The sequence below is a fragment of the Anser brachyrhynchus genome (assembly GCF_964034855.1).
Source record: "Anser brachyrhynchus genome assembly, chromosome: 5".
NCBI classification, from domain to species: domain Eukaryota; kingdom Metazoa; phylum Chordata; class Aves; order Anseriformes; family Anatidae; genus Anser; species Anser brachyrhynchus.
Window position 1 is genome coordinate 16,016,414 of NC_137699.1, and position 15,131 is coordinate 16,031,544.

The following is a 15,131-nucleotide window of genomic DNA, read 5'->3' on the forward strand; positions in this document are numbered from 1 at the left end:
GTTCTACTAAATGCATGTCATTCTTCATATTTAGAGGTTATATCTACCCAAAACATCTCTGTACCCAACAGATCTAACTGTCTGTTGCTTTTGGTGATATACTTGGAGAGGTCTGTTTAATAAATAGTCTTTTTAGTATTACTATATTGGGTTGATCTCAAATCTACTGGAAATATTAGGATAGTATTTTTGTCAAGGATAATTTCTTTGAATAGTGTCATATACAGCCCGTTAACTTTTCTGAAGTACTCTTCTGATGATGTGGGTGTAGGACACACACAGATCGATTTTCATAGTTGTCTCTGAAACACTTCTCCTAGCTCTTCTGGGAGTGTTTTCTTTGGCTCATTTGGCTGCATTTGTTCAAGGGAACTTCTCCCTAGTTTTACAAATGCCGTTTACCCTGCAGTCAGTGGAATTCATCTAGGTAGGAAAAGAGGTACATATTTGCCATCACTAAAAGGACACTTTTTTTTTCCTTGAAGAATTATGTTGCAAGTTTCGAATACAAAAAGGGCTTTATTGGTTCATTATGAAACCTAACATGCTCAAGAAACCAGTAACAGTGGTTTCTAAGTAGGTAATGGCCTACAATGCCAATAGCATTGCTGCTACAAGCAATATCGGAAGTACGGTAGATGTTACGTTCCCACAGTAACATTGCAGATCTCATAGAAGTACTTTAGACCTGCTAGCTCATTTCAGTTTCATTCAGAATACATAACATGAATGCCTATGAAACTCTGTGCAGGAGTGCCAACTAATGTCAAAAACTGCCTAAGCTGGCATGACTTGTTTCTCAAACCCCACTTCTAAAGTCAGTGTAGTCCTGGCTCCAGAGCTAGTTTTGAAAATACCCTTAGAGCTAGTCTCAGCAACCAGAGTTGCATTATGAAAAATGGTTTATTAATGGCCCAGGGAAAAACAAAAATGTTTATTCGCTAGGATTGTTTTCATCCCTTGTTTCTGCCACAGGGTCTTAGCACACACAGGTGCACATTTCCAGGGAACAGAAAAAAAGATGGAGAGTTAGTGCAGCAATCATAGGTTTATTAGCCATTTCTGATATTACAAGATATCACTTTAGGTACTCAGAAAAATGATCATTTAGGAAACATGGTGATTAACAGCTGAGGAGTCAGGCTGCTGCTTAATATTCATCTGTGTTAAATCAATTCCACTGTACTGCAGTCTGGATCATTAAAATAAAACCCTTTCATCAAAACAGATTTCTGGTGTGTTCAGTAAACCTGGTGCTGAGGGAAGAAGAGATTACCATGCTTCGTTTTGCATCTTCTGAATCTAGCGCCAGTCACTAACTGCTTCAGCTCTTACCGGGATTTGGAATAGGCTTAGCCTCTTGGTCAGGACAGTTCTTAATTTGAAGAGTTCAATTGAGGTTACATAAAACGTGAGGACTGAGGAGCTTTTTCCTGTGTGCTGTTATGCTGTTTTATACCTGTAAAGCTGTGTTTTTCCTAACAAGCACTTAAAAAGGGGTAAATATATACAAATACAAGTCTCTTGCCTAAGAATTTGAGAAGACTATTGCCTGGTTGAGATTTGAATTTTGTTTTTAAATGCTTTGATCCAGCTGGTAAACAAGTCTTTTCTTTAGAATCATAGAATATCCCGAGTTGGAAGGGACCCATAAGGATCACCAAGTCCAACTCCTGGCACCGCACAGGTCCGCCCAAAAGTTTAGACCATGTGACTAAGCGCACAGTCCAATCTCTTCTTAAATTCAGACAGGCTTGGTGCAGTGACTACTTCCCTGGGGAGCCTGTTCCAGTGTGCGACCACCCTCTCGGTGAAGAACCTCTTCCTGATGTCCAGCCTAAACTTCCCCTGCCTCAGCTTAACACCGTTCCCGTGGGTCCTATCACTGGTGTTTACGGAGAATAGGTCACCTGCCTCTCCACTCCCCCTCGTGAGGAAGTTGTAGACTGCGATGGGGTCCCCCCTCAGCCTCCTCTTCTCCAGGCCGAACAGGCCAAGTGACCTCAGCCGCTCCTCATCTGTCTTCCCCTTTAGGCCCTTCACCATCTTCGTCGCCCTCCTCTGGACACTCTCTAACAGTTTAATGTCCTTTTTGTAGTGTGGTGCCCAGAACTGCACACAGTACTCGAGGTGAGGCTGCACCAGCGCAGAGTAGAGCGGGACAATCACTTCCCTCGACCGACTAGCAATGCCGTGCTTGATGCACCCCCAGGATACGGTTGGCCCTCCTGGCTGCCAGGGCACACTGCTGGCTCACATTCAACTTGCTGTCAACCACAACCCCCAGATCCCTCTCTGCAGGGCTGCTCTCCAGCGTCTCGTCGCCCAGTCTGTACGTATAGCCAGGGTTGCCCCGTCCCAGGTGCAGGACCCGGCACTTGCTTTTGTTAAACTTCATGTGGTTGGTGATCGCCCAGCTCTCCAGTCTGTCCAGATCTCTCTGCAAGACCTTTCCACCCTCATCCGAGTCCACAACTCCTCCAAGTTTAGTGTCGTCGGCAAATTTGCTCAGAACACCTTCTAGTCCTACATCCAAATCATTTATAAAAACATTGAGGAGGACTGGCCCTAAAATGGAGCCTTGAGGGACCCCACTAGTGACCATCCGCCAGCCAGATGTGGCCCCATTTACCACAACCCTTTGAGCCCTGCCCGTCAGCCAATTGCTCACCCATTGTATGATGGTTTTGTTTAGCTGTATGCTGGACATATTGTCCAGTAGGATCCTATGGGAAACCGTGTCAAAAGCTTTGCTGAAGTCCAAAAAGATCACATCAGCTGGTTTCGCTTGATCGACTAGATGGGTGATCTTATCATAAAAGGAAATCAAATTTGTTAGGCAGGACCTACCCCTCATGAACCCATGTTGGCTGGGACCAATGACTGCATTGTCCCCCAGGTGTGCTTCAACTTCAAGGATCATCCTCTCCATAATTTTACCAGGCACTGACGTGAGACTGACAGGCCTGTAATTGCTAGGGTCTTCTTTCTTACCCTTCTTGAAAATTGGCACAACATTTGCCAGCTTTCAGTCCAATGGGACCACACCAGATTCCCAAGATCGTTGAAAAATAATTGAGAGAGGTCCCATGATGATGTCTGCCAGCTCTTTAAGCACCCTGGGATAAATCCCATCCGGACCCATGGACTTGTATGGATCCAGGTGGAGCAGCAAATCCCGCACACGTTCAGGGTCGGTTGGGAGTTTGTCATTCCCACCGTCATGGTCCTCCAGCTCAGGGTACCCTGGGTCCCGAAGCCCATCATCAGCGTTGAAGACAGAGGCGAAGAAGGCATTAAATGTCTCTGCTTTGCCTATATCATTGTCTGTGAGGAGACCCTCCCCATCTAGTAGCGGACCTATGTTTTCTTTGGTTCTCCTTTTTCTGTTCACATATCTAAAAACACCTTTTTTATTGTCTCCCACAGACATGGCCAGCTTCAACTCTAGCTGGGCTTTGGCCACACGAATTTTCTCCCTACAAACACGAACAGCATCCCTATATTCCTTCATCGTCGCCTGACCCTCCTTTAAGCAAGCTGTTTGTTTGATCCAATGATCTCAGGCTTGAAAAGAAAGCTAGGTGTCAAAAGCAGGTAGGATCTAGAGGAATGGCCTGTGAGAAACAAGACCGCAAGGCCTCTGACTGCGTGCACTCTCCTGGTCAGGATGGGACTTCCACCTACTGACTGTCATGGCAAGTTCAACAACACTATGCCATGAGCCTTTTCCTATACATGACATCTGCAATTATAAAAGTCTCTAGACAAATAATTTACCATATGCATTAAAATTATCTGACTGTGCAATGATTATCAAATGCAAATTTAGAGGACATCTATATTTAATATACTACCAGCACTTTGATTTCTGCCATTCTGTTTTGTGTTGATTAGACTGGTAAAGCAGGCTGCAGCTTTTTATTAAATTTAGAGAATGTCAGTCAAACAAAAGGTGTTTTATCAGTTTCCTGTGTGAAAGGAACATAAGTGGGAACACTGGATTTAAAAGAAAAAAGATGACAAAAAACTGCTCATCTCTAACCATTTGATATCATCTGCAGTTTAGAACTGGAATATATATATATGTATATCAGAAAAAATGAGCACTTTTTACTGCTTTTACCCTAAGCCATAAAATTTTACATACAAATATATAGCAAATTTTGAGTCCTCAGTGAAAATGTTTTAATGCATCTCCATGAGGGTTTAGGTATACTCTATGTTTTGATATGTAAGGTGATATGAATATAGCTAACCTTGAATGTGAGCTGCACAGTAAAATATTTCTGATAGCACTGTTGGCTAAAAGGCTTATAATGCTGAGTTATCTTATCATCCCTTATATTCTAATTAAGGTCATTTTCTGATAACAGATTTCATGCCAATAGTGATATTCCAAATGTTCCTAGAGTGAATTCAGAGGAATAAAATTTGCAATGAGCAGGAGGACATTTATGTCACCATTGTCTATGGCTATATTAGCAAGTACTATGGCATAAAAGGAGAAAATCTGTGGAGTGTTATTAAGGAGGATTGGATATCTGTAATATGCTTTATGGGCGAGGAGGTGAGCTGCTTTGGACTAGTTTTACTCGGGTCCCAGAGACTGAGCATGGATTAATTACTGGAGGGCATCAAATGAGTACTGTATGCACATCTTTCAGTTTTGTTTCACCCAAAAGAAATACAGTTCATATGCTCTGTGAGGCAAGCCAAAGCTCTGTGACCAGGCACAAACAGGTTTGTTTCAAACTGCGCCCTGATCCTCACTAAAACACTAATGTATACATTGTACTATTTTAGTTTATCAAAGAAGATTCAGCTTCAATTGTTGCTAAGTACAGCATCCAGGCAATTTATCCAAACAAAGACTCCATTTGCTTATTTTACTAATTGCCACAAGGTGAATCAGAGAAATCAGCTTTATAACAAGTATAATCTGGGGGCCATATTCATAATTACGATGAGAGGCTAGGAAGTTCTTCAATTTTTATTTGCTGGTGCAGCTTCAACTTAGACTGGAAGAAACATCCTATAGTGGCACCTAATCTCTTTAACTCAATGGTTAGAAATGAAATAGGGTAAGCAAAGCAAACCTTCTCTCACCTATCAACCCTCCTTATCGTTCACCAGATCAGGACTGCTGCTTTCGTACCTTAGCAATTAAACGGAAAGGGTGAAATTAAAAAGCTAAAAAATATTAAATATGAACTTTCTGTACCATTACCTCCTTATCAGACTTGTGAAAATTATAAGTGGAGCCTATAAAATAAATTTGTTATTTTCTAAGAGTTTGTTTTTCAATGTGTGCCAGTACTAACAAAATACTTTTGTTTTCAAGGATCATTACTCATCAATATATTTTTTTCCAGATAATTTGCAGGAAAATAGAGCAATTCAGCCCTTATGGGACAAAGTTAAGACTTTAACTCTTGATTCTTCATCCTTCAGGCTACCTTCTTCCATGAACATATGATACGGAAATAAAAACAGATGCTTTCCCTGTAAGGCCCAAGTAGACATTTCTGAGTGATAAGAGCCACTGAGAAATGAGGGGAATAGTGCTTTCCACTGACAACAAGCAAGAACATAGAGCAATAGAAAAGGCAGGAATGCATTCAGGCAAACCAGTCATTTTGCCTAGCTTTGTTGTTGATAGGTAATACAGCACCAGGTGTTGATGATTTACTAATCATGTTTCAGTTGTGAAAAATTATATACAATTATCAGGGAAGTGTTCACTATAATTGCAGTGTTAGCTTCATAGTCTTGATGTCTGCCTCAGATATGCTAGATGTAGAGATGAATTTTCACGGCTTTCTACGTTTCGTCAACAGCTCATATAATATGCTTACAGGTATAATGAGCAACCAAGCAACTGGAATAGTTTGAAGATTGCTAATCCAGCATTTCTGGAGATCATACCAGGCTTCAAACTGCAATTAGCAAGCCCTGGTTTGGCTTAATTGATTACCATTTCCAGCAGGTTACTTGTACAGTTGCTTTGTTGATATTTTTCTCAATTTCTTTGTTTTCTTTTGGCTGCTTTTTGAATTTCATCCTGGGAAAAAGTGACTTGCAACCATTCATTCACTTGGAATGCCTACTTTAAAGGTGGACAGTTACTGTAGGACTTTGAATTTGTTTTCAGAATTTATTTTTGTAGTATGGTTAGTCATGGTTCATTACTTGCAGCATCTTTATTTTTCTCAGTTTATCCCAGTTTTAAAAGGATTAGTGTTTCTGTGCCACACTGAGACCCTTAGAAAGACCCTGTTAATATGGGTTGACCTTTTAGGGTACTGCTTTGATTGTTGTGACAAACAGGTATCTTTTCTCAAGTATTCATATTATATCTTCCACTGAAAATTAAGAACATAATTCAGTGTTCTTTCTGATACCCTATAGATGGTTGGAGGGCTTGACAATTATTCCCACATTGTATGTAAATATCAGCTTGAGATAGTGGACCAAAGGGTATTTGGAGTGTAGCAGTCATTTAGAGATTCAGGTATGACTTTAAAATAATTTTGAAATGCAATTTCTCATTATGGATAGAAAACCAACTTCTACCTGTAAACACAAGTAATTCTGCTGTTTGGGTGTCTGTTTTACTCTAAAACTTTTAAATAGATAGCTAATTGAAGTCACGCCTCTAAGTTGCAGAGAACACAAAACCTCACTAGCTTATCTCTGGTGTTGTGAAGGAATAAAATGGGTGATTGGATGAAGCTCATTCCTAATGCCGATTAAATAAAGGATTACTGATCTCCCTCTCTATTTCTCTATTGTTAATGTTCATTTCTGGGTATATTGGAATTAAGCTCTCCCAATAAGCTCATTAGTAAAGCATGAGAATTTTTGTTTAATATACCAATATGTACAAAGCTGGTTTATTTGTTTAAAGAAATAAGCTGTTTTTGAAAAGTCCAAAATTTATTTTTATTCTGTTAATGACAGATCAGCAGCATTTTGCTGATCTAGAGTTCAGTTCAGAAACTGTGAAATTATTCGGAGAAATTATACATTTTTAATCAGCTACCCGGTCTGCACCATATGAAGTACTGATTTAGCTCCTGCAGTTCCCAGTCATTTGAGTTACAGTAAGAGTAACGTCACTGTAAAACGTTTCCAAGAGGAATCCACTTGGATTTTAGCTCTTGGATTTTAGAAATTTTCAGAGTAAAATGCTAGTAGTCATTAAAAACAGAATTTCATTGTAGATTAGGGTGAGATTAGCTGTAGATTAGTTATCTTCAGAAAGTTTATCTGAGCTATTTTTCTTTATCGTTTGAAAGCAACCACAGTAATTTTATTAAATAGTACTAATTTTATGTTTACAAGTTTTCTAAAGAAAGAAATAGAGGGCAAATTTTCCTGTAAACTCCAGATCAGTCTCTATCTAATATGGGAGAGTCTACAATGTCTGCAATGTTAATTGAACAGTGTCACCAAAGTGAATGCAGATCACATCGGAGATGGTAGGAAATTTAGCTAAAGTTTATCACTGTACTTTAACTTGCAGTAGCTCATTGAAAAAAGAGAAAAGGCTAACACGGATTAATTCTGCACTTGATTACAAGTATTGCTATCGTTAAATACTCTCTATCATGTGTAGGAGAAATTACCATTAAGCCTTGTAATGACTTACCTGGTTGCGTGGAACAGAAACAGTCTAATGATCTGCTGCTATACACTTAACACTTGTATATTACATGGAGGTTTCATCTTTTCAGTTACAAGCTTAGGAGCAGGATATATAAAGTCATAGTGGAAGGAAAGGAGATGGGTAAAGGAGCGGTAGATCGTCTTCCATGTGTGTTGTGTGCCCTGCAGCTCACTGCACCAAACAGTTCAGTTCCTCTTCTGTTCTCCTTCACCCTGACACAGAGGTGGAGGGATAGCACCAGAATCACAATTTGCAATTTTTAAGCTGAGAAATTTTCAGCCTCTTCAGCACAGGAACAGGAATTCAAATAAGAAGCCAGCATTTACAGAAAATCTTGAAGACTGTTTTCATGAACAAGAATAGTACTTTAGAAGGGCCAGAATGTTTACTTGTTCTTTACTTGTTCCAAACTCTTGGTCTGCTATGACAAATATTTTTACAACTAATAGGAAAATATTTTTTCTACTCATCAGGTTTTGCCCAGAATCTTTAGCATCATTAGAATTTATAATTTTGTCTGAAATACGCTTAACACTGCATGATTTTTTTTCAGCTTCACATCAGTTTGGTTGTTGAAGTGTGTTTCCTAACAGAAATCATCAAAACTGCAGATGGGTTAGGTCTGCCATTACTCAGGACTTAGGTCCATCTCACTGATCCAGCTGGCAAAAATTCTACCTTGGCACTAATGTTTATCACTAAATATCACTGAAGTAGAGAATAATCGTGTGGTTTGGCTGGAGAATTTCTTCTGCTCTCACAGATCTGCTCTGGTAATAAACATCAGGATATTTCTTGACACGTGAGGTTGTGCCTGATTGGTTCTCTTTGTTGCAATGACTCTTGAAGTTCATTGTGTCTTGTCAGAAGTTATAGAACTTTATGAAAACTTGAAAAATATTCTGTCCTTTTCAAAATATCTAAAGAAAGTGACTAATGTTTGATTGGGACCTGGCCCCCTCTCTTCACTTGGTGTCCTAGAGAATAAAGAAAATGTATTTTACTTCTTTTGTATATGTTTGAAACTTTGCTTTTGTCGCTAAATATATTTTCATGAAGACAGGATTTATGTCACATACTTCATTCACTCTTGCTGCCTGTTAGTCTCTGAAAGTCATAATCCTGTGAATCTGAATCCCACACTTCTCCACTGCTAATTGTGATGTGGCAGGCAGAGGATTATGATTTTAAGGGAAAAAGAAGCAGCTGGAAAAGATGACCACTTACAAAACAAAAATTGTCTTTGCATGAAAACATTTTTTATTTTCCTTTCTATTTGCTTTTTTAAAGATCTCTCAGAGAGAGGACATGATTATAATCTGACAGCTCTTAATACAAAATACTGGCTTTAATACAAAAGAAATTAAACTATTGATTTCCACAGCAAAGCACTAACGAGGGAAAGGGCATGTCCAGCACTTGAATGATATCTTTGCTTGGTTCAGGACACAGGCTTCTATAACCATCTAAAGCTTCAGACATGGCATGTTAGCCAGAATTTAATGAAATGTATTTCTTATGTCATGTTCCAAATTCATTCAATAATTTCACCCATTTCATCATTCAGCTTTTGTATACATAGAACATAACCATAGGTCAAAGGGACATGAAGAGAAATTCAAGTTTTTAAAACATCCACCTTCATATCTGCCAATCCATTATACTTCCATGAGGAAGTGTTTGGTGCTGTAATATGCCTGGGTTTTATTTTAGTTAGTGAAACCAGGAAAATTCTTTTTCATGTATTTTCTTATCACGTGTATTTATCTAACTGGTGTTGTATAGAGGAAATAAAGGAAGCTGAATTTGGGGCCAACCTTTTCAGGAACATTTGAGTAGAAAGTTTATGTGTAAATTACTCAGGTCAAAGTTGAGTGTAAGAAAACCACAAATGCCTCTTTCTGTCCAAATATAGCTCCTATATACTTGTCCAAGCACTTTCTTTACCGTGATATTAAATCAGCATATATATTAGTTAAAAAAATAGAGACAACGCATGAATTTCAACTAACACTACCTCCTCCAGGGACCTATAGCTGGTGTGCCTAGAAATATCTTCTTTATTCCGCATTTCAATGAAGTTTAGGATAATTTTTGCTGTCTACTTCCCAGTGCTGCTCAAATAATGAGCTTAGACACCTAGATATAGTCTACTTTATCCAAAAAGGAGGGGATTTTCAAGTTAGCAGGCAAGTATTACTAAGTATTGATAACAGGAGGTAAAAGGAAAGAGCAAATGTTTGCTGTACGCAATAGCTGTTAGTAACTTAGACCTCCCCTTCTTCTCTTCCTTCCTTTCCTATAAAAGAAATGCAAAATATTGTCTTCCTCTTCAAATCCAAGAAGTTGGAGGTCTCCCTCTCTCTTTTGAGGAGAGGGCCAGAAAGAAGAATGGTAAAATAGCTTGTCTGGAAAGTCTTTTTATTAGTGACAATTAACTGCCTTCCATTCCACATGCAGGGAATTACAATACAAAAAAAGAGGAGGCAGAATGGGATGAACTATAAAATGTACAATGCAGAATTTGGAAAGGTCTGACAGTAATGTCAGCAAATTGGTGTAAGTTATAGTGTTTTGCTTTAGTTTATAGGCTCAGAGCTGAATTCACATCTTGCCAGTGATGAATCTGGCAAAAGGACTAAGGAATTAGGCACAGTGGCTGCTTCTGGCCGTCAACAGCCTATTTCAGCAGTAAGAAATACATGGAGCATGAAAAATGACCCAACAGGACAGGAACCAGGAATCTGCCTGGCATGGTCCCTATGCAGAAACCTTATGGGATGGCAGTGAGCTAGCTGTGCTGGCCATTCTAAGACACTAAAGATTTTGTGAGATTTTTAGGAGATTCAATTTGGATCAAGTCCGGAGGACCCAGTTCTTTTTCACACTCACTTTGGGTTATAATTTTTGTTATTTCTATTGTAATTTTTAAGTAGAAAAATTAATTAATGGAGACTGGTTAAATAAGTGATTATAGCATATGATATAGCTTTATAGTACGAAAGGTTTATATTTTTTTTCTTTATTCTAGACCTCATCACAAACTCAATTCAGTCCTCATCACAAACTCTTAACATTTTGTTCCTGAGCACTTAGGTTGCATTCTGGACTCTTAATTTTGGCAGTTGGGAAGGCCAGCAATTCCTGGTACACCACACCCAGCAGTGACATACCTCACCTGTGAACTCAGCCTGTACACTGAAAGTTGTCAGCTTTTAAATATCATTAGCAAGAGCTTGACATCATTTGCGAATGTTTACAAACCACTGTATATTATCTCCTTGCAACAAGACCCAGAATTCTGTTTGCAATGTTAAAATCCCTAAAGAATCTTGTCCAACAATATGTTTCCCAGGACTGCTGAAAAAAAAAAAAAAAGAAAAAAAAAGAAAAACATGAGAAATGCAGATAAGGTTCCCACAAATCTTCATTTTCCTCTGTTTTGCTGGTGGAAAAGTGCTAGGCCCTCCAGTGCTTCCCTTAGCCTTTCCTGAACCCAGGCAAGATTCTCTTTCAGTTTAAATTCCAGCATGTCTTGTTCCTTGTTTATTTTTCCCCATCATTTCACAACAATGCTTTTGTCAGATGGAAATGACTCCAACAAAAAGCCAGGTGCATGCACTGGCAGCTTCCCTGCTAAAAGGGATTTCGTCAGATGTTCCTTCCACCTGTGAATTGGCTGCCTGGTTTCAGCCAGCTCCTGTGAATGCAATTATTATGCTCTATTTCGAAAAGCTGAAACAAGTTCAAGTTGGTTCTGTCAACAACAACAAAAAAAAGGCTACAATTACAATTTCTCTCCATTTCTTGGGCCTCATTATCAATGAAATAATTTCTCTGACTAGTAGTTTCGTTATGAGTTTGAGCACATATCCTGATCTGAATTTCCGTAACGTTACTTCAGATTTACACCACAGTAATTGCAATCTTTCTCTCTTCTGCACACTTTAAATGATAAACAGATATTTATATTCACATCTTTAACTCTGTTCCCAAACAGTAAAATCCTGTCTTTCTCTGTGAAGGGATGAGTCAGGCAGTAATGAGAGACTGCGCTGTATGCATGGCTTCATGTAGAGCTCTGCTACCTGGAGGGAAGGCTGCTGATATCAAGCAACGGTGGCCTCCCTGGGTCTTTAAGATCCTTGGGCTTTGAGACACCCCCTTCCTTTATGAGGAGCAAACCCATTTTCTCAAAAGGACAAATCAAAGCAAGATTTATTCTTTTCTGTGAGTTTTCTAGACTGACATGAAGAGGCCCATTAAGCAGCATGAAAAGTTCAAAATGAAATAAATTGCTATCCTAAAATAAAATAAAAAAAAGAGAGAAATGTGAGACAGATTCCCCATTAACGGACTGAAGCACAAAACTTCGCATGTAGTAACAATGCAAACAGCATAGCGCTCTTTGTTGCTGATCAAAAGCACTTGGGTAGAAGCAGCAGTCTTCACACAAGTGTACTCCAAGACAGATTTGTGGGAGTTACAAACTGAGAGCAGAAAAAAAGCAGCAGCCCAGCATGAGCAAGGAAAACTTGCAGCCGAAGCGCTAGGCACACTGCCTAGGGCTAGGCTTTTCTGATGGCTGGTTGCCCAGCCCTGCGCACAGAAAGATGGGGTCCTGATGTTACACGGATTCCCAAGATGAAAAGCCAAGGGGGACCGGAGCGTTCACCAAGTAGCCTGGTATGGACTGTATGTCCTTGATTTAAATCCTGTTCAAGTTACAGCATAACAGAAACAAATGGCCAGTCTTGCTTATAGGCTTTCCAGTCGTAATATAATGACCACCACAATGTTTCATGTGTTCTGTGAGCCTGTTTTCCACAATCTAGGTGATATGCAACTTGCCTAGTTTATTGTAGTCTCAGCTCACATTTCAGCTGTAAATATATTCTGGTTAATAAACAGTTGATCAGCTTCTATATTTTCCCAAATATTACCCATGTTAGTATTTGTAAACTGACCACACCTGTTTTTTCTGGGGAGGAATAAGTTAAATGTATTCAGGTCTCTGTCTTTCATTGAAAGTCATGGTTTCCAGTTCTCTAATTGTTCCCATGATGGTACCTTGAAGCCTTTCTCTACAGAAATATTTATGCCTGTTCTGTGAACTATTTCTGTATTTGACCAACAATATGGTTTAGACTTGCTGAAGAGTCATTGGTAAACATTTTCAAAGGTGTAAGGCCATGACTACGATATGGTCATGAATGGTCTTTTTTTTATCATAGCATTTTCATGCTATTAATCAATTTGTCATAAAGACTGTGCTATTCTAATTTGTAATCAAACGATGGCCTGAAATGGACTCAACCTTTTAAAGATCTTGATGTCTTCTATACGTAAAGAGTTTGGAAAGTATTTTTTTTTTATTACTCTATATTTGTAGCATTGTCATATTATTCAAATACTTTTGAATACATGGCAATACATGTGGGTAAGCCAGGATGAAAAAATGGAGTAATTCCAGATATAATAGCTATAGTCAGTAGAACAGGAAAACATGAAAACAAACACACTTCCAAAATGCCTGAGTCTGTTTTGCATGATGTACCTCATGACAGTGGATATGCTATTTGGTCATGAGTCAGTGCAAATGCTATGATTAGAATTTTAGGCTTATCAGTAACTAAAAGTGTATTATTTTTTTATTTTTAATGTAGGATGTCCTATCTGATACCTCTTGTCTAGCGCATAAGAGCATGTGAACAGCACTAATAGGAAACAGCTTACTGACCTAGAAGTAACATGGGTTGCTTATAATTGTGCCATTTGGATAGCAGTTAGAGCATTCTTCCCTGTTCTGACATAAGAAAAAAATTGCTTAACCCTAAGTTCCTCGCTTTCATCATATTTTTTAAAGACAGGACAGATGCATTTTATTTTATCTCAGAAATAATATAATGCAACATTCAGAATTTGTTTTAAAGCTCACTGCGGTCCTTTTTAAAGGTAACTTTCACATATTTGTGGAGGTATTATGTCCATCTGGTCGGCTGAGCATGTTCACAGATAAAAAAGGTTTTCTTTCCAGCTAGAAAAATTAAACATTAAAACCATTGCTGTCAGTGGCTCAGTCAAAAGTGACTCATCTTTACAGTAGAAAGGAGAAGCAATATCAGAACTAACAAACCAGGGACTGAGCTTTTGGGATATTTACTGGTCAAGACATATCTATAATCTGACTCAGGTTTCTGACGATATGTTTGTTGTTCATAAGTATTTGTCCAGTAATTTACATGAAAAAATGTCAGACTGTGGGGCATTTGTGAACTGTTCACGTTGTTTGCTATGCAATTAGTTATTTTGTCCATCTGGCTGAATGACTGAAACATTTCAAACAGGTAAAGAAGAAGCAGCAAACAGCACACATCCCAATCTGAATATGCAGATGAAACAATGTCTAAATGCAATAAACTTTTGGAAAATTCTGACATTTCTGTAAGTGCTTGGTAACCCATCTTCATCCTTTCATATATTGAGAAATATGACAGTAAGATAGTGCCCAATTTGTTTATTTTACATGGTAGAAGTAAGAATTGCATGGATTCCTGTCAAATTGCCAATTAACGATAACTTGAAATTCTGTGTGAAAAGTAATGGGAAGCCTTCCACTCACTGCAAGGGAAGTAGGGTTTATTTTCTGAAGTACTCAGCCATAATAGGCAGAATGTGGAAAAACATGCTGAACTGCATTGTGCTTCTATTCAGGGCTACTTCTTGAGCGTAAGAAGCAGAAAAATAGTATCACTTTTGTTTTTTTAATACATTATGTCAAGACTGGTGATGTTTACGCTGAAGGTATTTTTCTCATAAGAGGATTTTATAAGAAGAAAAAATGATAGTACTTGGAAAATAAAAATAACATCAGCTTTTTTGTGAAAATATAATTTGTTCTGCACAGCATCTTGCATGCACCTACTTCTTAAAGGTAAAAAAGTAATCCAAGCTTAAAATCATTATAATTTATGATAATTTTTTCCTTTGTTGGTTTCTGTTTGTAGTGAAACTAGCGTACACATTTTTGTTATGTATTCTAATTGGGTTAGCTGATACAGATTGATCTTTTTGTTGCTTCTTTTCTTAAACAATAAATAAATAATTAAACGCACAAATAAAAGAAACAAGGAGAGAAAGCAAGTTTGGCAACATTTTACAGTTCTTATTAGTTATTAAGGCTGATCCTGGACTTCGGCTGAGTTACAATCAGGTCACCACTCTGTAGTTGCACAGATTTAGTCCAACTGAGCATCTGCTGTGTACTGGCAAAAAACGCAATCAAAAACAGGTTTTTACCTCCTGAAGCATGTTTTGAAGATGTCTACAATCTGTTAGGAATCCTCTGTACAATATAAATCCTTATGCATTGTACTAACAGTAATTTGATATTAACCCACTAATAATTTTCTGAGTGTCAAAAATGTGCACACTGACCAATTTATAGACTGCTACTTTT

The 15,131-nt window shown here is 38.4% G+C and overlaps 1 protein-coding gene across 8 annotated transcripts in view; it reads left to right on the plus strand.

Annotated features, from left to right (window-relative positions):
- LOC308196094 (uncharacterized protein) overlaps window positions 1-15,131 on the plus strand; it is a 596,499-nt gene that overhangs the window by 323,743 nt on the left and 257,625 nt on the right. Inside the window, exon 8 of one of the 8 annotated variants that reach the window (XM_080594629.1) lies at window positions 1,607-8,289. The exons of the other annotated variants lie outside the window; for them this stretch is intronic. The gene's annotated coding sequence lies outside the window, so the exon portion shown is untranslated. Of the gene's footprint in view, window positions 1-1,606; window positions 8,290-15,131 lie in introns of those variants that run through there. 8 annotated transcript variants of the gene reach the window in all.